This window comes from Mixophyes fleayi, chromosome 3 (assembly GCF_038048845.1).
Source record: "Mixophyes fleayi isolate aMixFle1 chromosome 3, aMixFle1.hap1, whole genome shotgun sequence".
In the NCBI taxonomy this organism is placed as follows: Eukaryota; Metazoa; Chordata; class Amphibia; order Anura; family Limnodynastidae; genus Mixophyes; species Mixophyes fleayi.
This window is the reverse complement of record NC_134404.1, coordinates 5,487,615-5,509,235: the sequence shown is the minus strand read 5'-3', so window position 1 is coordinate 5,509,235 and position 21,621 is coordinate 5,487,615. Positions and strand designations below refer to the sequence as shown.

General features: G+C 35.0%; 13 non-coding genes across 13 annotated transcripts; all 13 read left to right on the top strand.

The window, feature by feature from the left end:
• Nucleotides 1-896: 896 nt before the first annotated feature.
• On the top strand, nt 897-969 carry TRNAF-GAA (transfer RNA phenylalanine (anticodon GAA)). Its single transcript has one exon. It is a non-coding gene; the product is annotated as a tRNA-Phe (tRNA).
• Nucleotides 970-4,008: 3,039 nt separating this feature from the next.
• TRNAF-GAA (transfer RNA phenylalanine (anticodon GAA)) lies at nt 4,009-4,081 on the top strand. The gene has a single exon. It is a non-coding gene; the product is annotated as a tRNA-Phe (tRNA).
• Nucleotides 4,082-5,566: 1,485 nt separating this feature from the next.
• TRNAF-GAA (transfer RNA phenylalanine (anticodon GAA)) lies at nt 5,567-5,639 on the top strand. Its single transcript has one exon. It is a non-coding gene; the product is annotated as a tRNA-Phe (tRNA).
• Nucleotides 5,640-8,678: 3,039 nt separating this feature from the next.
• On the top strand, nt 8,679-8,751 carry TRNAF-GAA (transfer RNA phenylalanine (anticodon GAA)). The gene has a single exon. It is a non-coding gene; the product is annotated as a tRNA-Phe (tRNA).
• A 706-nt stretch (nt 8,752-9,457) lies between these two features.
• Nucleotides 9,458-9,530, top strand: TRNAF-AAA (transfer RNA phenylalanine (anticodon AAA)). The gene has a single exon. It is a non-coding gene; the product is annotated as a tRNA-Phe (tRNA).
• A 705-nt stretch (nt 9,531-10,235) lies between these two features.
• TRNAF-GAA (transfer RNA phenylalanine (anticodon GAA)) lies at nt 10,236-10,308 on the top strand. Its single transcript has one exon. It is a non-coding gene; the product is annotated as a tRNA-Phe (tRNA).
• Nucleotides 10,309-11,014: 706 nt separating this feature from the next.
• Nucleotides 11,015-11,087, top strand: TRNAF-AAA (transfer RNA phenylalanine (anticodon AAA)). The gene has a single exon. It is a non-coding gene; the product is annotated as a tRNA-Phe (tRNA).
• A 4,599-nt stretch (nt 11,088-15,686) lies between these two features.
• Nucleotides 15,687-15,759, top strand: TRNAF-GAA (transfer RNA phenylalanine (anticodon GAA)). Its single transcript has one exon. It is a non-coding gene; the product is annotated as a tRNA-Phe (tRNA).
• A 2,261-nt stretch (nt 15,760-18,020) lies between these two features.
• TRNAF-GAA (transfer RNA phenylalanine (anticodon GAA)) lies at nt 18,021-18,093 on the top strand. The gene has a single exon. It is a non-coding gene; the product is annotated as a tRNA-Phe (tRNA).
• Nucleotides 18,094-18,799: 706 nt separating this feature from the next.
• TRNAF-GAA (transfer RNA phenylalanine (anticodon GAA)) lies at nt 18,800-18,872 on the top strand. Its single transcript has one exon. It is a non-coding gene; the product is annotated as a tRNA-Phe (tRNA).
• A 705-nt stretch (nt 18,873-19,577) lies between these two features.
• TRNAF-AAA (transfer RNA phenylalanine (anticodon AAA)) lies at nt 19,578-19,650 on the top strand. Its single transcript has one exon. It is a non-coding gene; the product is annotated as a tRNA-Phe (tRNA).
• Nucleotides 19,651-20,355: 705 nt separating this feature from the next.
• On the top strand, nt 20,356-20,428 carry TRNAF-GAA (transfer RNA phenylalanine (anticodon GAA)). The gene has a single exon. It is a non-coding gene; the product is annotated as a tRNA-Phe (tRNA).
• Nucleotides 20,429-21,134: 706 nt separating this feature from the next.
• On the top strand, nt 21,135-21,207 carry TRNAF-GAA (transfer RNA phenylalanine (anticodon GAA)). The gene has a single exon. It is a non-coding gene; the product is annotated as a tRNA-Phe (tRNA).
• Nucleotides 21,208-21,621: the final 414 nt, after the last annotated feature.

The window sequence follows — 21,621 nt, the reverse complement described above, 5'->3', positions numbered from 1 at the left end:
ACTCACTTTAAATTCCAATGAAATTTAGAATGAGAAAGTACCTGTAGCTAATTAAAGCTTATTCATTTGAAATCATTATAGTAATCCGAAATTGTGAATACATTCATCTTCCAAGCTGGCCGAAATAGCTCAGCTGGGAGAGCGTTAGACTGAAGATCTAAAGGTCCCTGGTTCGATCCCGGTTTTTGGCGTGTTTGAACAGGTGTTTTTTTAAGTGAAAAGCTGAAACTATAAGTAATTTCAAGATGAAATTCCATAATGTCATCCACCAATTTTTCTTAGCAAAGAAGAATATTCATCCCCATCTTTCAAATAATCAGAACATTTCATTTAATAACACTGTCCAGAAATACAGGATAAAAAGTGTCCATGATTTCAGTAGTCCGGGCTTGACTCTTTATGCAATTGTAATTATCTCAATGATAAAATTTCTCAGCATTTTGCATCAATGCTTCTATTATAAAATAAAGGTTTTGAGATGGGTGAACATACAGTATAAAAACTGCTATGAAATGCTATGTTTACATTCGAAGCAATCATGATGAAAGGAAAAACTGTTATATAACCTTGTGTAATCTTCCTGGCATGACTCAGTTTGGAGAAAGTTAGGTTGAAGATCCAAAGGATTGTTGGCTTTCAATTTCTGGGGCTTTCTCTCTCTTCTACTACAGGAGAGAAGATTAATGAGCCCTAGCCTTCCACTGAATAATAAAACTAATATTAACAATACTTACCTGCAATGCAGCAGCAGATACTAAGGTGTTCATGATTTTCATGGACTCACCTTAAATTCCAATGAAATTTAGAATGAGAAAGTACCTGTAGCTAATTAAAGCTTATTCATTTGAAATCATTATAGTAATCCGAAATTGTGAATACATTCATCTTCCAAGCTGGCCGAAATAGCTCAGCTGGGAGAGCGTTAGACTGAAGATCTAAAGGTCCCTGGTTCGATACCGGGTTTCGGCATGTTTGAACAGGTGTTTTTTGAAGTAAAAAGCTCGAACTGGAAGTAATTTCAAGATGAAATTCCATAATGTCATCCACCAATTTTTCTTAGCAAAGAAGAATATTCAGCCCCATCTTTCAAATAATCAGAACATTTCATTTAATAACACTGTCCAGAAATACACGATAAAAAGTGTCCATGATTTCAGTAGTCCGTGCTTGACTCTTTATGCAATTGTAATTATCTCAATGATAAAATTTCTCAGCATTTTGCATCAATGCTTCTATTATAAAATAAAGGTTTTATGATGGGTGAACATACAGTATAAAAACTGCTATGAAATGCTATGTTTACATTCGAAGCAATCATGATGAAAGGAAAAACTGTTATATAACCTTGTGTAATCTTCCTGGCATGACTCAGTTTGGAGAAAGTTAGGTTGAAGATCCAAAGGATTGTTGGCTTTCAATTTCTGGGGCTTTCTCTCTCTTCTACTACAGGAGAGAAGATTAATAAGCCCTAGCCTTCCACTGAACAATAAAGCTAAAATTAACAATACTTACCTGCAATGCAGCAGCAGATACTAAGGTGTTCATGATTTTCATGGACTCACCTTAAATTCCAATGAAATTTAGAATGAGAAAGTACCTGTAGCTAATTAAAGCTTATTCATTTGAAATCATTATAGTAATCCGAAATTGTGAATACATTCATCTTCCAAGCTGGCCGAAATAGCTCAGCTGGGAGAGCGTTAGACTGAAGATCTCAAGGTCCCTGGTTCGATCCTGTGTTTCGGCATGTTTGAACAGGTGTTTTTTGAAGTGAAAAGCTCGAACTGGAAGTAATTTCAAGATGAAATTCCATAATGTCATCCACCAATTTTTCTTAGCAAAGAAGAATATTCAGCCCCATCTTTCAAATAATCAGAACATTTCATTTAATAACACTGTCCAGAAATACAGGATAAAAAGTGTCCATGATTTCAATAGTCCGGGCTTGACTCTTTATGCAATTGTAATTATCTCAATGATAAAATTTCTCAGCATTTTGCATCAATGCTTCTATTATAAAATAAAGGTTTTGTGATAGGTGAACATACAGTATAAAAACTGCTATGAAATGCTATGTTTACATTCGAAGCAATCATGATGAAAGGAAAAACTGTTATATAACCTTGTGTAATCTTCCTGGCATGACTCAGTTTGGAGAAAGTTAGGTTGAAGATCCAAAATGTTGTTGGCTTTCAATTTCTGGGGCTTTCTCTCTCTTCTTCTAAAGGAGAGAAGATTAATGAGCCCTAGCCTTCCACTGAACAATAAAACTAAAATTAACAATACTTACCTGCAATGCAGCAGCAGATACTAAGGTGTTCAGGATTTTCATGGACTCACCTTAAATTCCAATGAAATTTAGAATGAGAAAGTACCTGTAGCTAATTAAAGCTTATTCATTTGAAATCATTATAGTAATCCGAAATTGTGAATACATTCATCTTCCAAGCTGGCTGAAATAGCTCAGCTGGGAGAGTGTTTGACTGAAGATCTAAAGGTCCCTGGTTCGATCCCGGGTTTCAGCATGTTTGAACAGGTGTTTTTTGAAGTGAAAAGCTCGAACTGGAAGTAATTTCAAGATGAAATTCCATAATGTCATCCACCAATTTTTCTTAGCAAAGAAGAATATTCAGCCCCATCTTTCAAATAATCAGAACATTTCATTTAATAACACTGTCCAGAAATACACGATAAAAAGTGTCCATGATTTCAGTAGTCCGGGCTTGACTCTTTATGCAATTGTAATTATCTCAATGATAAAATTTCTCAGCATTTTGCATCAATGCTTCTATTATAAAATAAAGGTTTTGTGATGGGTGAACATACAGTATAAAAACTGCTATGAAATGCTATGTTTACATTCGAAGCAATCATGATGAAAGGAAAAACTGTTATATAACCTTGTGTAATCTTCCTGGCATGACTCAGTTTGGAGAAAGTTAGGTTGAAGATCCAAAGGATTGTTGGCTTTCAATTTCTGGGGCTTTCTCTCTCTTCTACTACAGGAGAGAAGATTAATGAGCCCTAGCCTTCCACTGAATAATAAAACTAAAATTAACAATACTTACCTGCAATGCAGCAGCAGATACTAAGGTGTTCATGATTTTCATGGACTCACCTTAAATTCCAATGAAATTTAGAATGAGAAAGTACCTTTAGCTAATTAAAGCTTATTCATTTGAAATCATTATAGTAATCCGAAATTGTGAATACATTCATCTTCCAAGCTGGCTGAAATAGCTCAGCTGGGAGAGCGTTAGACTGAAGGTCTAAAGGTCCCTGGTTCGATCCCGGGTTTCGGCGTGTTTGAACAGGTGTTTTTTTAAGTGAAAAGCTCGAACTGGAAGTAATTTCAAGATGAAATTCCATAATGTCATCCACCAATTTTTCTTAGCAAAGAAGAATATTCAGCCCCATCTTTCAAATAATCAGAACATTTCATTTAATAACACTGTCCAGAAATACAGGATAAAAAGTGTCCATGATTTCTGTAGTCCGGGCTTGACTCTTTATGCAATTGTAATTATCTCAATGATAAAATTTCTCAGCATTTTGCATCAATGCTTCTATTATAAAATAAAGGTTTTGTGATGGGTGAACATACAGTATAAAAACTGCTATGAAATGCTATGTTTACATTCGAAGCAATCATGATGAAAGGAAAAACTGTTAAATAACCTTGTGTAATCTTACTGGCATGACTCAGTTTGGAGAAAGTTAGGTTGAAGATCCAAAGGATTGTTGGCTTTCAATTTCTGGGGCTTTCTCTCTCTTCTACTACAGGAGAGAAGATTAATGAGCCCTAGCCTTCCACTGAACAATAAAACTAAAATTAACAATACTTACCTGCAATGCAGCAGCAGATACTAAGGTGTTCATGATTTTCATGGACTCACCTTAAATTCCAATGAAATTTAGAATGAGAAAGTACCTGTAGCTAATTAAAGCTTATTCATTTAAAATCATTATAGTAATCCGAAATTGTGAATACATTCATCTTCCAAGCTGGCCGAAATAGCTCAGCTGGGAGAGCGTTAGACTGAAGATCTAAAGGTCCCTGGTTCGATCCCGGGTTTCGGCATGTTTGAACAGGTGTTTTTTTGAAGTGAAAAGCTCGAACTGGAAGTAATTTCAAGATGAAATTCCATAATGTCATCCACCAATTTTTCTTTGCAAAGAAGAATATTCAGCCCCATCTTTCAAATAATCAGAACATTTCATTTAATAACACTGTCCAGAAATACAGGATAAAAAGTGTCCATGATTTCAATAGTCTGGGCTTGACTCATTATGCAATTGTAATTATCTCAATGATAAAATTTCTCAGCATTTTGCATCAATGCTTCTATTATAAAATAAAGGTTTTGTGATGGGTGAACATACAGTATAAAAACTGCTATGAAATGCTATGTTTACATTCGAAGCAATCATAATGAAAGGAAAAACTGTTATATAACCTTGTGTAATCTTCCTGGCATGACTCAGTTTGGAGAAAGTTAGGTTGAAGATCCAAAGGATTGTTGGCTTTCAATTTCTGGGGCTTTCATTAATCTTCTACTACAGGAGAGAAGATTAATGAGCCCTAGCCTTCCACTGAACAATAAAACTAAAATTAACAATACTTACCTGCAATGCAGCAGCAGATACTAAGGTGTTCATGATTTTCATGGACTCACTTTAAATTCCAATGAAATTTAGAATGAGAAAGTACCTGTAGCTAATTAAAGCTTATTCATTTGAAATCATTATAGTAATCCGAAATTGTGAATACATTCATCTTCCAAGCTGGCCGAAATAGCTCAGCTGGGAGAGCGTTAGACTGAAGATATAAAGGTCCCTGGTTCGATCCCGGTTTTTGGCGTGTTTGAACAGGTGTTTTTTTAAGTGAAAAGCTGAAACTGGAAGTAATTTCAAGATGAAATTCCATAATGTCATCCACCAATTTTTCTTAGCAAAGAAGAATATTCATCCCCATCTTTCAAATAATCAGAACATTTCATTTAATAACACTGTCCAGAAATACAGGATAAAAAGTGTCCATGATTTCAGTAGTCCGGGCTTGACTCTTTATGCAATTGTAATTATCTCAATGATAAAATTTCTCAGCATTTTGCATCAATGCTTCTATTATAAAATAAAGGTTTTGAGATGTGTGAACATACAGTATAAAAACTGCTATGAAATGCTATGTTTACATTCGAAGCAATCATGATGAAAGGAAAAACTGTTATATAACCTTGTGTAATCTTCCTGGCATGACTCAGTTTGGAGAAAGTTAGGTTGAAGATCCAAAGGATTGTTGGCTTTCAATTTCTGGGGCTTTCTCTCTCTTCTACTACAGGAGAGAAGATTAATGAGCCCTAGCCTTCCACTGAATAATAAAACTAATATTAACAATACTTACCTGCAATGCAGCAGCAGATACTAAGGTGTTCATGATTTTCATGGACTCACCTTAAATTCCAATGAAATTTAGAATGAGAAAGTACCTGTAGCTAATTAAAGCTTATTCATTTGAAATCATTATAGTAATCCGAAATTGTGAATACATTCATCTTCCAAGCTGGCCGAAATAGCTCAGCTGGGAGAGCGTTAGACTGAAGATCTAAAGGTCCCTGGTTCGATACCGGGTTTCGGCATGTTTGAACAGGTTATTTTTGAAGTAAAAAGCTCGAACTGGAAGTAATTTCAAGATGAAATTCCATAATGTCATCCACCAATTTTTCTTAGCAAAGAAGAATATTCAGCCCCATCTTTCAAATAATCAGAACATTTCATTTAATAACACTGTCCAGAAATACACGATAAAAAGTGTCCATGATTTCAGTAGTCCGGGCTTGACTCTTTATGCAATTGTAATTATCTCAATGATAAAATTTCTCAGCATTTTGCATCAATGCTTCTATTATAAAATAAAGGTTTTATGATGGGTGAACATACAGTATAAAAACTGCTATGAAATGCTATGTTTACATTCGAAGCAATCATGATGAAAGGAAAAACTGTTATATAACCTTGTGTAATCTTCCTGGCATGACTCAGTTTGGAGAAAGTTAGGTTGAAGATCCAAAGGATTGTTGGCTTTCAATTTCTGGGGCTTTCTCTCTCTTCTACTACAGGAGAGAAGATTAATAAGCCCTAGCCTTCCACTGAACAATAAAGCTAAAATTAACAATACTTACCTGCAATGCAGCAGCAGATACTAAGGTGTTCATGATTTTCATGGACTCACCTTAAATTCCAATGAAATTTAGAATGAGAAAGTACCTGTAGCTAATTAAAGCTTATTCATTTGAAATCATTATAGTAATCCGAAATTGTGAATACATTCATCTTCCAAGCTGGCCGAAATAGCTCAGCTGGGAGAGCGTTAGACTGAAGATCTCAAGGTCCCTGGTTCGATCCTGGGTTTCGGCATGTTTGAACAGGTGTTTTTTGAAGTGAAAAGCTCGAACTGGAAGTAATTTCAAGATGAAATTCCATAATGTCATCCACCAATTTTTCTTAGCAAAGAAGAATATTCAGCCCCATCTTTCAAATAATCAGAACATTTCATTTAATAACACTGTCCAGAAATACAGGATAAAAAGTGTCCATGATTTCAATAGTCCGGGCTTGACTCTTTATGCAATTGTAATTATCTCAATGATAAAATTTCTCAGCATTTTGCATCAATGCTTCTATTATAAAATAAAGGTTTTGTGATAGGTGAACATACAGTATAAAAACTGCTATGAAATGCTATGTTTACATTCGAAGCAATCATGATGAAAGGAAAAACTGTTATATAACCTTGTGTAATCTTCCTGGCATGACTCAGTTTGGAGAAAGTTAGGTTGAAGATCCAAAATGTTGTTGGCTTTCAATTTCTGGGGCTTTCTCTCTCTTCTTCTAAAGGAGAGAAGATTAATGAGCCCTAGCCTTCCACTGAACAATAAAACTAAAATTAACAATACTTACCTGCAATGCAGCAGCAGATACTAAGGTGTTCAGGATTTTCATGGACTCACCTTAAATTCCAATGAAATTTAGAATGAGAAAGTACCTGTAGCTAATTAAAGCTTATTCATTTGAAATCATTATAGTAATCCGAAATTGTGAATACATTCATCTTCCAAGCTGGCTGAAATAGCTCAGCTGGGAGAGTGTTTGACTGAAGATCTAAAGGTCCCTGGTTCGATCCCGGGTTTCAGCATGTTTGAACAGGTGTTTTTTGAAGTGAAAAGCTGGAACTGGAAGTAATTTCAAGATGAAATTCCATAATGTCATCCACCAATTTTTCTTAGCAAAGAAGAATATTCAGCCCCATCTTTCAAATAATCAGAACATTTCATTTAATAACACTGTCCAGAAATACACGATAAAAAGTGTCCATGATTTCAGTAGTCCGGGCTTGACTCTTTATGCAATTGTAATTATCTCAATGATAAAATTTCTCAGCATTTTGCATCAATGCTTCTATTATAAAATAAAGGTTTTGTGATGGGTGAACATACAGTATAAAAACTGCTATGAAATGCTATGTTTACATTCGAAGCAATCATGATGAAAGGAAAAACTGTTATATAACCTTGTGTAATCTTCCTGGCATGACTCAGTTTGGAGAAAGTTAGGTTGAAGATCCAAAGGATTGTTGGCTTTCAATTTCTGGGGCTTTCTCTCTCTTCTACTACAGGAGAGAAGATTAATGAGCCCTAGCCTTCCACTGAATAATAAAACTAAAATTAACAATACTTACCTGCAATGCAGCAGCAGATACTAAGGTGTTCATGATTTTCATGGACTCACCTTAAATTCCAATGAAATTTAGAATGAGAAAGTACCTTTAGCTAATTAAAGCTTATTCATTTGAAATCATTATAGTAATCCGAAATTGTGAATACATTCATCTTCCAAGCTGGCTGAAATAGCTCAGCTGGGAGAGCGTTAGACTGAAGGTCTAAAGGTCCCTGGTTCGATCCTGGGTTTCGGCGTGTTTGAACAGGTGTTTTTTTAAGTGAAAAGCTCGAACTGGAAGTAATTTCAAGATGAAATTTCATAATGTCATCCACCAATTTTTCTTAGCAAAGAAGAATATTCAGCCCCATCTTTCAAATAATCAGAACATTTCATTTAATAACACTGTCCAGAAATACAGGATAAAAAGTGTCCATGATTTCTGTAGTCCGGGCTTGACTCTTTATGCAATTGTAATTATCTCAATGATAAAATTTCTCAGCATTTTGCATCAATGCTTCTATTATAAAATAAAGGTTTTGTGATGGGTGAACATACAGTATAAAAACTGCTATGAAATGCTATGCTTACATTCGAAGCAATCATGATGAAAGGAAAAACTGTTAAATAACCTTGTGTAATCTTACTGGCATGACTCAGTTTGGAGAAAGTTAGGTTGAAGATCCAAAGGATTGTTGGCTTTCAATTTCTGGGGCTTTCTCTCTCTTCTACTACAGGAGAGAAGATTAATGAGCCCTAGCCTTCCACTGAACAATAAAACTAAAATTAACAATACTTACCTGCAATGCAGCAGCAGATACTAAGGTGTTCATGATTTTCATGGACTCACCTTAAATTCCAATGAAATTTAGAATGAGAAAGTACCTGTAGCTAATTAAAGCTTATTCATTTAAAATCATTATAGTAATCCGAAATTGTGAATACATTCATCTTCCAAGCTGGCCGAAATAGCTCAGCTGGGAGAGCGTTAGACTGAAGATCTAAAGGTCCCTGGTTCGATCCCGGGTTTCGGCATGTTTGAACAGGTGTTTTTTTGAAGTGAAAAGCTCGAACTGGAAGTAATTTCAAGATGAAATTCCATAATGTCATCCACCAATTTTTCTTTGCAAAGAAGAATATTCAGCCCCATCTTTCAAATAATCAGAACATTTCATTTAATAACACTGTCCAGAAATACAGGATAAAAAGTGTCCATGATTTCAATAGTCTGGGCTTGACTCATTATGCAATTGTAATTATCTCAATGATAAAATTTCTCAGCATTTTGCATCAATGCTTCTATTATAAAATAAAGGTTTTGTGATGGGTGAACATACAGTATAAAAACTGCTATGAAATGCTATGTTTACATTCGAAGCAATCATAATGAAAGGAAAAACTGTTATATAACCTTGTGTAATCTTCCTGGCATGACTCAGTTTGGAGAAAGTTAGGTTGAAGATCCAAAATGTTGTTGGCTTTCAATTTCTGGGGCTTTCTCTCTCTTCTACTACAGGAGAGAAGATTAATGAGCCCTAGCCTTCCACTGAACAATAAAACTAAAATTAACAATACTTACCTGCAATGCAGCAGCAGATACTAAGGTGTTCATGATTTTCATGGACTCACCTTAAATTCCAATGAAATTTAGAATGAGAAAGTACCTTTAGCTAATTAAAGCTTATTCATTTGAAATCATTATAGTAATCCGAAATTGTGAATACATTCATCTTCCAAGCTGGCCGAAATAGCTCAGCTGGGAGAGCGTTAGACTAAAGATCTAAAGGTCCCTGGTTCGATACCGGGTTTCGGTATGTTTGAACAGGTGTTTTTTGAAGTGAAAAGCTCGAACTGGAAGTAATTTCAAGATGAAATTCCATAATGTCATCCACCAATTTTTCTTAGCAAAGAAGAATATTCAGCCCCATCTTTCAAATAATCAGAACATTTCATTTAATAACACTGTCCAGAAATACACGATAAAAAGTGTCCATGATTTCAGTAGTCCGGGCTTGACTCTTTATGCAATTGTAATTATCTCAATGATAAAATTTCTCAGCATTTTGCATCAATGCTTCTATTATAAAATAAAGGTTTTGTGATGGGTGAACATACAGTATAAAAACTGCTATGAAATGCTATGTTTACATTCGAAGCAATCATGATGAAAGGAAAAACTGTTAAATAACCTTGTGTAATCTTACTGGCATGACTCAGTTTGGAGAAAGTTAGGTTGAAGATCCAAAGGATTGTTGGCTTTCAATTTCTGGGGCTTTCTCTCTCTTCTACTACAGGAGAGAAGATTAATGAGCCCTAGCCTTCCACTGAACAATAAAACTAAAATTAACAATACTTACCTGCAATGCAGCAGCAGATACTAAGGTGTTCATGATTTTCATGGACTCACCTTAAATTCCAATGAAATTTAGAATGAGAAAGTACCTGTAGCTAATTAAAGCTTATTCATTTAAAATCATTATAGTAATCCGAAATTGTGAATACATTCATCTTCCAAGCTGGCCGAAATAGCTCAGCTGGGAGAGCGTTAGACTGAAGATCTAAAGGTCCCTGGTTCGATCCCGGGTTTCGGCATGTTTGAACAGGTGTTTTTTTGAAGTGAAAAGCTCGAACTGGAAGTAATTTCAAGATGAAATTCCATAATGTCATCCACCAATTTTTCTTTGCAAAGAAGAATATTCAGCCCCATCTTTCAAATAATCAGAACATTTCATTTAATAACACTGTCCAGAAATACAGGATAAAAAGTGTCCATGATTTCAATAGTCTGGGCTTGACTCATTATGCAATTGTAATTATCTCAATGATAAAATTTCTCAGCATTTTGCATCAATGCTTCTATTATAAAATAAAGGTTTTGTGATGGGTGAACATACAGTATAAAAACTGCTATGAAATGCTATGTTTACATTCGAAGCAATCATAATGAAAGGAAAAACTGTTATATAACCTTGTGTAATCTTCCTGGCATGACTCAGTTTGGAGAAAGTTAGGTTGAAGATCCAAAATGTTGTTGGCTTTCAATTTCTGGGGCTTTCTCTCTCTTCTACTACAGGAGAGAAGATTAATGAGCCCTAGCCTTCCACTGAACAATAAAACTAAAATTAACAATACTTACCTGCAATGCAGCAGCAGATACTAAGGTGTTCATGATTTTCATGGACTCACCTTAAATTCCAATGAAATTTAGAATGAGAAAGTACCTTTAGCTAATTAAAGCTTATTCATTTGAAATCATTATAGTAATCCGAAATTGTGAATACATTCATCTTCCAAGCTGGCCGAAATAGCTCAGCTGGGAGAGCGTTAGACTAAAGATCTAAAGGTCCCTGGTTCGATACCGGGTTTCGGTATGTTTGAACAGGTGTTTTTTGAAGTGAAAAGCTCGAACTGGAAGTAATTTCAAGATGAAATTCCATAATGTCATCCACCAATTTTTCTTAGCAAAGAAGAATATTCAGCCCCATCTTTCAAATAATCAGAACATTTCATTTAATAACACTGTCCAGAAATACACGATAAAAAGTGTCCATGATTTCAGTAGTCCGGGCTTGACTCTTTATGCAATTGTAATTATCTCAATGATAAAATTTCTCAGCATTTTGCATCAATGCTTCTATTATAAAATAAAGGTTTTGTGATGGGTGAACATACAGTATAAAAACTGCTATGAAATGCTATGTTTACATTCGAAGCAATCATGATGAAAGGAAAAACTGTTAAATAACCTTGTGTAATCTTACTGGCATGACTCAGTTTGGAGAAAGTTAGGTTGAAGATCCAAAGGATTGTTGGCTTTCAATTTCTGGGGCTTTCTCTCTCTTCTACTACAGGAGAGAAGATTAATGAGCCCTAGCCTTCCACTGAATAATAAAACTAAAATTAACAATACTTACCTGCAATGCAGCAGCAGATACTAAGGTGTTCATGATTTTCATGGACTCACCTTAAATTCCAATGAAATTTAGAATGAGAAAGTACCTTTAGCTAAGTAAAGCTTATTCATTTGAAATCATTATAGTAATCCGAAATTGTGAATACATTCATCTTCCAAGCTGGCTGAAATAGCTCAGCTGGGAGAGCGTTAGACTGAAGGTCTAAAGATCCCTGGTTCGATCCCGGGTTTCGGCGTGTTTGAACAGGTGTTTTTTGAAGTGAAAAGCTCGAACTGGAAGTAATTTCAAGATGAAATTCCATAATGTCATCCACCAATTTTTCTTAGCAAAGAAGAATATTCAGCCCCATCTTTCAAATAATCAGAACATTTCATTTAATAACACTGTCCAGAAATACAGGATAAAAAGTGTCCATGATTTCTGTAGTCCGGGCTTGACTCTTTATGCAATTGTAATTATCTCAATGATAAAATTTCTCAGCATTTTGCATCAATGCTTCTATTATAAAATAAAGGTTTTGTGATGGGTGAACATACAGTATATAAACTGCTATGAAATGCTATGTTTACATTCGAAGCAATCATGATGAAAGGAAAAACTGTTAAATAACCTTGTGTAATCTTACTGGCATGACTCAGTTTGGAGAAAGTTAGGTTGAAGATCCAAAGGATTGTTGGCTTTCAATTTCTGGGGCTTTCTCTCTCTTCTACTACAGGAGAGAAGATTAATGAGCCCTAGCCTTCCACTGAACAATAAAACTAAAATTAACAATACTTACCTGCAATGCAGCAGCAGATACTAAGGTGTTCATGATTTTCATGGACTCACCTTAAATTCCAATGAAATTTAGAATGAGAAAGTACCTGTAGCTAATTAAAGCTTATTCATTTAAAATCATTATAGTAATCCGAAATTGTGAATACATTCATCTTCCAAGCTGGCCGAAATAGCTCAGCTGGGAGAGCGTTAGACTGAAGATCTAAAGGTCCCTGGTTCGATCCCGGATTTCGGCATGTTTGAACAGGTGTTTTTTTGAAGTGAAAAGCTCGAACTGGAAGTAATTTCAAGATGAAATTCCATAATGTCATCCACCAATTTTTCTTAGCAAAGAAGAATATTCAGCCCCATCTTTCAAATAATCAGAACATTTCATTTAATAACACTGTCCAGAAATACAGGATAAAAAGTGTCCATGATTTCAGTAGTCCAGGCTTGACTCTTTATGCAATTGTAATTATCTCAATGATAAAATTTCTCAGCATTTTGCATCAATGCTTCTATTATAAAATAAAGGTTTTGTGATGGGTGAACATACAGTATAAAAACTGCTATGAAATGCTATGTTTACATTCGAAGCAATCATGATGAAAGGAAAAACTGTTATATAACCTTGTGTAATCTTCCTGGCATGACTCAGTTTGGAGAAAGTTAGGTTGAAGATCCAAAGGATTGTTGGCTTTCAATTTCTGGGGCTTTCATTAATCTTCTACTACAGGAGAGAAGATTAATGAGCCCTAGCCTTCCACTGAACAATAAAACTAAAATTAACAATACTTACCTGCAATGCAGCAGCAGATACTAAGGTGTTCATGATTTTCATGGACTCACTTTAAATTCCAATGAAATTTAGAATGAGAAAGTACCTGTAGCTAATTAAAGCTTATTCATTTGAAATCATTATAGTAATCCGAAATTGTGAATACATTCATCTTCCAAGCTGGCCGAAATAGCTCAGCTGGGAGAGCGTTAGACTGAAGATCTAAAGGTCCCTGGTTCGATCCCGGTTTTTGGCGTGTTTGAACAGGTGTTTTTTTAAGTGAAAAGCTGAAACTGGAAGTAATTTCAAGATGAAATTCCATAATGTCATCCACCAATTTTTCTTAGCAAAGAATAATATTCAGCCCCATCTTTCAAATAATCAGAACATTTCATTTAATAACACTGTCCAGAAATACAGGAAAAAAAGTGTCCATGATTTCAGTAGTCCGGGCTTGACTCTTTATGCAATTGTAATTATCTCAACGATAAAATTTCTCAGCATTTTGCATCAATGCTTCTATTATAAAATAAAGGTTTTGTGATGGGTGAACATACAGTATAAAAACTGCTATGAAATGCTATGTTTACATTCGAAGCAATCATGATGAAAGGAAAAACTGTTAAATAACCTTGTGTAATCTTACTGGCATGACTCAGTTTGGAGAAAGTTAGGTTGAAGATCCAAAGGATTGTTGGCTTTCAATTTCTGGGGCTTTCTCTCTCTTCTACTACAGGAGAGAAGATTAATGAGCCCTAGCCTTCCACTGAACAATAAAACTAAAATTAACAATACTTACCTGCAATGCAGCAGCAGATACTAAGGTGTTCATGATTTTCATGGACTCACCTTAAATTCCAATGAAATTTAGAATGAGAAAGTACCTGTAGCTAATTAAAGCTTATTCATTTAAAATCATTATAGTAATCCGAAATTGTGAATACATTCATCTTCCAAGCTGGCCGAAATAGCTCAGCTGGGAGAGCGTTAGACTGAAGATCTAAAGGTCCCTGGTTCGATCCCGGATTTCGGCATGTTTGAACAGGTGTTTTTTTGAAGTGAAAAGCTCGAACTGGAAGTAATTTCAAGATGAAATTCCATAATGTCATCCACCAATTTTTCTTAGCAAAGAAGAATATTCAGCCCCATCTTTCAAATAATCAGAACATTTCATTTAATAACACTGTCCAGAAATACAGGATAAAAAGTGTCCATGATTTCAGTAGTCCAGGCTTGACTCTTTATGCAATTGTAATTATCTCAATGATAAAATTTCTCAGCATTTTGCATCAATGCTTCTATTATAAAATAAAGGTTTTGTGATGGGTGAACATACAGTATAAAAACTGCTATGAAATGCTATGTTTACATTCGAAGCAATCATGATGAAAGGAAAAACTGTTATATAACCTTGTGTAATCTTCCTGGCATGACTCAGTTTGGAGAAAGTTAGGTTGAAGATCCAAAGGATTGTTGGCTTTCAATTTCTGGGGCTTTCATTAATCTTCTACTACAGGAGAGAAGATTAATGAGCCCTAGCCTTCCACTGAACAATAAAACTAAAATTAACAATACTTACCTGCAATGCAGCAGCAGATACTAAGGTGTTCATGATTTTCATGGACTCACTTTAAATTCCAATGAAATTTAGAATGAGAAAGTACCTGTAGCTAATTAAAGCTTATTCATTTGAAATCATTATAGTAATCCGAAATTGTGAATACATTCATCTTCCAAGCTGGCCGAAATAGCTCAGCTGGGAGAGCGTTAGACTGAAGATCTAAAGGTCCCTGGTTCGATCCCGGTTTTTGGCGTGTTTGAACAGGTGTTTTTTTAAGTGAAAAGCTGAAACTGGAAGTAATTTCAAGATGAAATTCCATAATGTCATCCACCAATTTTTCTTAGCAAAGAAGAATATTCATCCCCATCTTTCAAATAATCAGAACATTTCATTTAATAACACTGTCCAGAAATACAGGATAAAAAGTGTCCATGATTTCAGTAGTCCGGGCTTGACTCTTTATGCAATTGTAATTATCTCAATGATAAAATTTCTCAGCATTTTGCATCAATGCTTCTATTATAAAATAAAGGTTTTGAGATGGGTGAACATACAGTATAAAAACTGCTATGAAATGCTATGTTTACATTCGAAGCAATCATGATGAAAGGAAAAACTGTTATATAACCTTGTGTAATCTTCCTGGCATGACTCAGTTTGGAGAAAGTTAGGTTGAAGATCCAAAGGATTGTTGGCTTTCAATTTCTGGGGCTTTCTCTCTCTTCTACTACAGGAGAGAAGATTAATGAGCCCTAGCCTTCCACTGAATAATAAAACTAATATTAACAATACTTACCTGCAATGCAGCAGCAGATACTAAGGTGTTCATGATTTTCATGGACTCACCTTAAATTCCAATGAAATTTAGAATGAGAAAGTACCTGTAGCTAATTAAAGCTTATTCATTTGAAATCATTATAGTAATCCGAAATTGTGAATACATTCATCTTCCAAGCTGGCCGAAATAGCTCAGCTGGGAGAGCGTTAGACTGAAGATCTAAAGGTCCCTGGTTCGATACCGGGTTTCGGCATGTTTGAACAGGTGTTTTTTGAAGTAAAAAGCTCGAACTGGAAGTAATTTCAAGATGAAATTCCATAATGTCATCCACCAATTTTTCTTAGCAAAGAAGAATATTCAGCCCCATCTTTCAAATAATCAGAACATTTCATTTAATAACACTGTCCAGAAATACACGATAAAAAGTGTCCATGATTTCAGTAGTCCGGGCTTGACTCTTTATGCAATTGTAATTATCTCAATGATAAAATTTCTCAGCATTTTGCATCAATGCTTCTATTATAAAATAAAGGTTTTATGATGGGTGAACATACAGTATAAAAACTGCTATGAAATGCTATGTTTACATTCGAAGCAATCATGATGAAAGGAAAAACTGTTATATAACCTTGTGTAATCTTCCTGGCATGACTCAGTTTGGAGAAAGTTAGGTTGAAGATCCAAAGGATTGTTGGCTTTCAATTTCTGGGGCTTTCTCTCTCTTCTACTACAGGAGAGAAGATTAATAAGCCCTAGCCTTCCACTGAACAATAAAGCTAAAATTAACAATACTTACCTGCAATGCAGCAGCAGATACTAAGGTGTTCATGATTTTCATGGACTCACCTTAAATTCCAATGAAATTTAGAATGAGAAAGTACCTGTAGCTAATTAAAGCTTATTCATTTGAAATCATTATAGTAATCCGAAATTGTGAATACATTCATCTTCCAAGCTGGCCGAAATAGCTCAGCTGGGAGAGCGTTAGACTGAAGATCTCAAGGTCCCTGGTTCGATCCTGGGTTTCGGCATGTTTGAACAGGTGTTTTTTGAAGTGAAAAGCTCGAACTGGAAGTAATTTCAAGATGAAATTCCATAATGTCATCCACCAATTTTTCTTAGCAAAGAAGAATATTCAGCCCCATCTTTCAAATAATCAGAACATTTCATTTAATAACACTGTCCAGAAATACAGGATAAAAAGTGTCCATGATTTCAATAGTCCGGGCTTGACTCTTTATGCAATTGTAATTATCTCAATGATAAAATTTCTCAGCATTTTGCATCAATGCTTCTATTATAAAATAAAGGTTTTGTGATAGGTGAACATACAGTATAAAAACTGCTATGAAATGCTATGTTTACATTCGAAGCAATCATGATGAAAGGAAAAACTGTTATATAACCTTGTGTAATCTTCCTGGCATGACTCAGTTTGGAGAAAGTTAGGTTGAAGATCCAAAATGTTGTTGGCTTTCAATTTCTGGGGCTTTCTCTCTCTTCTTCTAAAGGAGAGAAGATTAATGAGCCCTAGCCTTCCACTGAACAATAAAACTAAAATTAACAATACTTACCTGCAATGCAGCAGCAGATACTAAGGTGTTCAGGATTTTCATGGACTCACCTTAAATTCCAATGAAATTTAGAATGAGAAAGTACCTGTAGCTAATTAAAGCTTATTCATTTGAAATCATTATAGTAATCCGAAATTGTGAATACATTCATCTTCCAAGCTGGCTGAAATAGCTCAGCTGGGAGAGTGTTTGACTGAAGATCTAAAGGTCCCTGGTTCGATCCCGGGTTTCAGCATGTTTGAACAGGTGTTTTTTGAAGTGAAAAGCTCGAACTGGAAGTAATTTCAAGATGAAATTCCATAATGTCATCCACCAATTTTTCTTAGCAAAGAAGAATATTCAGCCCCATCTTTCAAATAATCAGAACATTTCATTTAATAACACTGTCCAGAAATACACGATAAAAAGTGTCCATGATTTCAGTAGTCCGGGCTTGACTCTTTATGCAATTGTAATTATCTCAATGATAAAATTTCTCAGCATTTTGCATCAATGCTTCTATTATAAAATAAAGGTTTTGTGATGGGTGAACATACAGTATAAAAACTGCTATGAAATGCTATGTTTACATTCGAAGCAATCATGATGAAAGGAAAAACTGTTAAATAACCTTGTGTAATCTTACTGGCATGACTCAGTTTGGAGAAAGTTAGGTTGAAGATCCAAAGGATTGTTGGCTTTCAATTTCTGGGGCTTTCTCTCTCTTCTACTACAGGAGAGAAGATTAATGAGCCCTAGCCTTCCACTGAACAATAAAACTAAAATTAACAATACTTACCTGCAATGCAGCAGCAGATACTAAGGTGTTCATGATTTTCATGGACTCACCTTAAATTCCAATGAAATTTAGAATGAGAAAGTACCTGTAGCTAATTAAAGCTTATTCATTTAAAATCATTATAGTAATCCGAAATTGTGAATACATTCATCTTCCAAGCTGGCCGAAATAGCTCAGCTGGGAGAGCGTTAGACTGAAGATCTAAAGGTCCCTGGTTCGATCCCGGGTTTCGGCATGTTTGAACAGGTGTTTTTTTGAAGTGAAAAGCTCGAACTGGAAGTAATTTCAAGATGAAATTCCATAATGTCATCCACCAATTTTTCTTTGCAAAGAAGAATATTCAGCCCCATCTTTCAAATAATCAGAACATTTCATTTAATAACACTGTCCAGAAATACAGGATAAAAAGTGTCCATGATTTCAATAGTCTGGGCTTGACTCATTATGCAATTGTAATTATCTCAATGATAAAATTTCTCAGCATTTTGCATCAATGCTTCTATTATAAAACAAAGGTTTTGTGATGGGTGAACATACAGTATAAAAACTGCTATGAAATGCTATGTTTACATTCGAAGCAATCATAATGAAAGGAAAAACTGTTATATAACCTTGTGTAATCTTCCTGGCATGACTCAGTTTGGAGAAAGTTAGGTTGAAGATCCAAAATGTTGTTGGCTTTCAATTTCTGGGGCTTTCTCTCTCTTCTACTACAGGAGAGAAGATTAATGAGCCCTAGCCTTCCACTGAACAATAAAACTAAAATTAACAATACTTACCTGCAATGCAGCAGCAGATACTAAGGTGTTCATGATTTTCATGGACTCACCTTAAATTCCAATGAAATTTAGAATGAGAAAGTACCTGTAGCTAATTAAAGCTTATTCATTTGAAATCATTATAGTAATCCGAAATTGTGAATACATTCATCTTCCAAGCTGGCCGAAATAGCTCAGCTGGGAGAGCGTTAGATTGAAGATCTAAAGGTCCCTGGTTCGATACCGGGTTTCGGCATGTTTGAACAGGTGTTTTTTGAAGTGAAAAGCTCGAACTGGAAGTAATTTCAAGATGAAATTCCATAATGTCATCCACCAATTTATCTTAGCAAAGAAGAATATTCAGCCCCATCTTTCAAATAATCAGAACATTTCATTTAATAACACTGTCCAGAAATACACGATAAAAAGTGTCCATGATTTCAGTAGTCCGGGCTTGACTCTTTATGCAATTGTAATTATCTCATTGATAAAATTTCTCAGCATTTTGCATCAATGCTTCTATTATAAAATAAAGGTTTTGTGATGGGTGAACATACAGTATAAAAACTGCTATGAAATGCTATGTTTACATTCGAAGCAATCATGATGAAAGGAAAAACTGTTATATAACCTTGTGTAATCTTCCTGGCATGACTCAGTTTGGAGAAAGTTAGGTTGAAGATCCAAAGGATTGTTGGCTTTCAATTTCTGGGGCTTTCTCTCTCTTCTACTACAGGAGAGAAGATTAATGAGCCCTAGCCTTCCACTGAATAATAAAACTAAAATTAACAATACTTACCTGCAATGCAGCAGCAGATACTAAGGTGTTCATGATTTTCATGGACTCACCTTAAATTCCAATGAAATTTAGAATGAGAAAGTACCTTTAGCTAATTAAAGCTTATTCATTTGAAATCATTATAGTAATCCGAAATTGTGAATACATTCATCTTCCAAGCTGGCCGAAATAGCTCAGCTGGGAGAGCGTTAGACTAAAGATCTAAAGGTCCCTGGTTCGATACCGGGTTTCGGTATGTTTGAACAGGTGTTTTTTGAAGTGAAAAGCTCGAACTGGAAGTAATTTCAAGATGAAATTCCATAATGTCATCCACCAATTTTTCTTAGCAAAGAAGAATATTCAGCCCCATCTTTCAAATAATCAGAACATTTCATTTAATAACACTGTCCAGAAATACACGATAAAAAGTGTCCATGATTTCAGTAGTCCGGGCTTGACTCTTTATGCAATTGTAATTATCTCAATGATAAAATTTCTCAGCATTTTGCATCAATGCTTCTATTATAAAATAAAGGTTTTGTGATGGGTGAACATACAGTATAAAAACTGCTATGAAATGCTATGTTTACATTCGAAGCAATCATGATGAAAGGAAAAACTGTTATATAACCTTGTGTAATCTTCCTGGCATGACTCAGTTTGGAGAAAGTTAGGTTGAAGATCCAAAGGATTGTTGGCTTTCAATTTCTGGGGCTTTCTCTCTCTTCTACTACAGGAGAGAAGATTAATGAGCCCTAGCCTTCCACTGAATAATAAAACTAAAATTAACAATACTTACCTGCAATGCAGCAGCAGATACTAAGGTGTTCATGATTTTCATGGACTCACCTTAAATTCCAATGAAATTTAGAATGAGAAAGTACCTTTAGCTAATTAAAGCTTATTCATTTGAAATCATTATAGTAATCCGAAATTGTGAATACATTCATCTTCCAAGCTGGCCGAAATAGCTCAGCTGGGAGAGCGTTAGACTGAAGATCTAAAGGTCCCTGGTTCGATCCCGGGTTTCGGCATGTTTGAACAGGTGTTTTTTTGAAGTGAAAAGCTCGAACTGGAAGTAATTTCAAGATGAAATTCCATAATGTCATCCACCAATTTTTCTTTGCAAAGAAGAATATTCAGCCCCATCTTTCAAATAATCAGAACATTTCATTTAATAACACTGTCCAGAAATACAGGATAAAAAGTGTCCATGATTTCAATAGTCTGGGCTTGACTCATTATGCAATTGTAATTATCTCAATGATAAAATTTCTCAGCATTTTGCATCAATGCTTCTATTATAAAACAAAGGTTTTGTGATGGGTGAACATACAGTATAAAAACTGCTATGAAATGCTATGTTTACATTCGAAGCAATCATAATGAAAGGAAAAACTGTTATATAACCTTGTGTAATCTTCCTGGCATGACTCAGTTTGGAGAAAGTTAGGTTGAAGATCCAAAATGTTGTTGGCTTTCAATTTCTGGGGCTTTCTCTCTCTTCTACTACAGGAGAGAAGATTAATGAGCCCTAGCCTTCCACTGAACAATAAAACTAAAATTAACAATACTTACCTGCAATGCAGCAGCAGATACTAAGGTGTTCATGATTTTCATGGACTCACCTTAAATTCCAATGAAATTTAGAATGAGAAAGTACCTGTAGCTAATTAAAGCTTATTCATTTGAAATCATTATAGTAATCCGAAATTGTGAATACATTCATCTTCCAAGCTGGCCGAAATAGCTCAGCTGGGAGAGCGTTAGATTGAAGATCTAAAGGTCCCTGGTTCGATACCGGGTTTCGGCATGTTTGAACAGGTGTTTTTTGAAGTGAAAAGCTCGAACTGGAAGTAATTTCAAGATGAAATTCCATAATGTCATCCACCAATTTATCTTAGCAAAGAAGAATATTCAGCCCCATCTTTCAAATAATCAGAACATTTCATTTAATAACACTGTCCAGAAATACACGATAAAAAGTGTCCATGATTTCAGTAGTCCGGGCTTGACTCTTTATGCAATTGTAATTATCTCATTGATAAAATTTCTCAGCATTTTGCATCAATGCTTCTATTATAAAATAAAGGTTTTGTGATGGGTGAACATACAGTATAAAAACTGCTATGAAATGCTATGTTTACATTCGAAGCAATCATGATGAAAGGAAAAACTGTTATATAACCTTGTGTAATCTTCCTGGCATGACTCAGTTTGGAGAAAG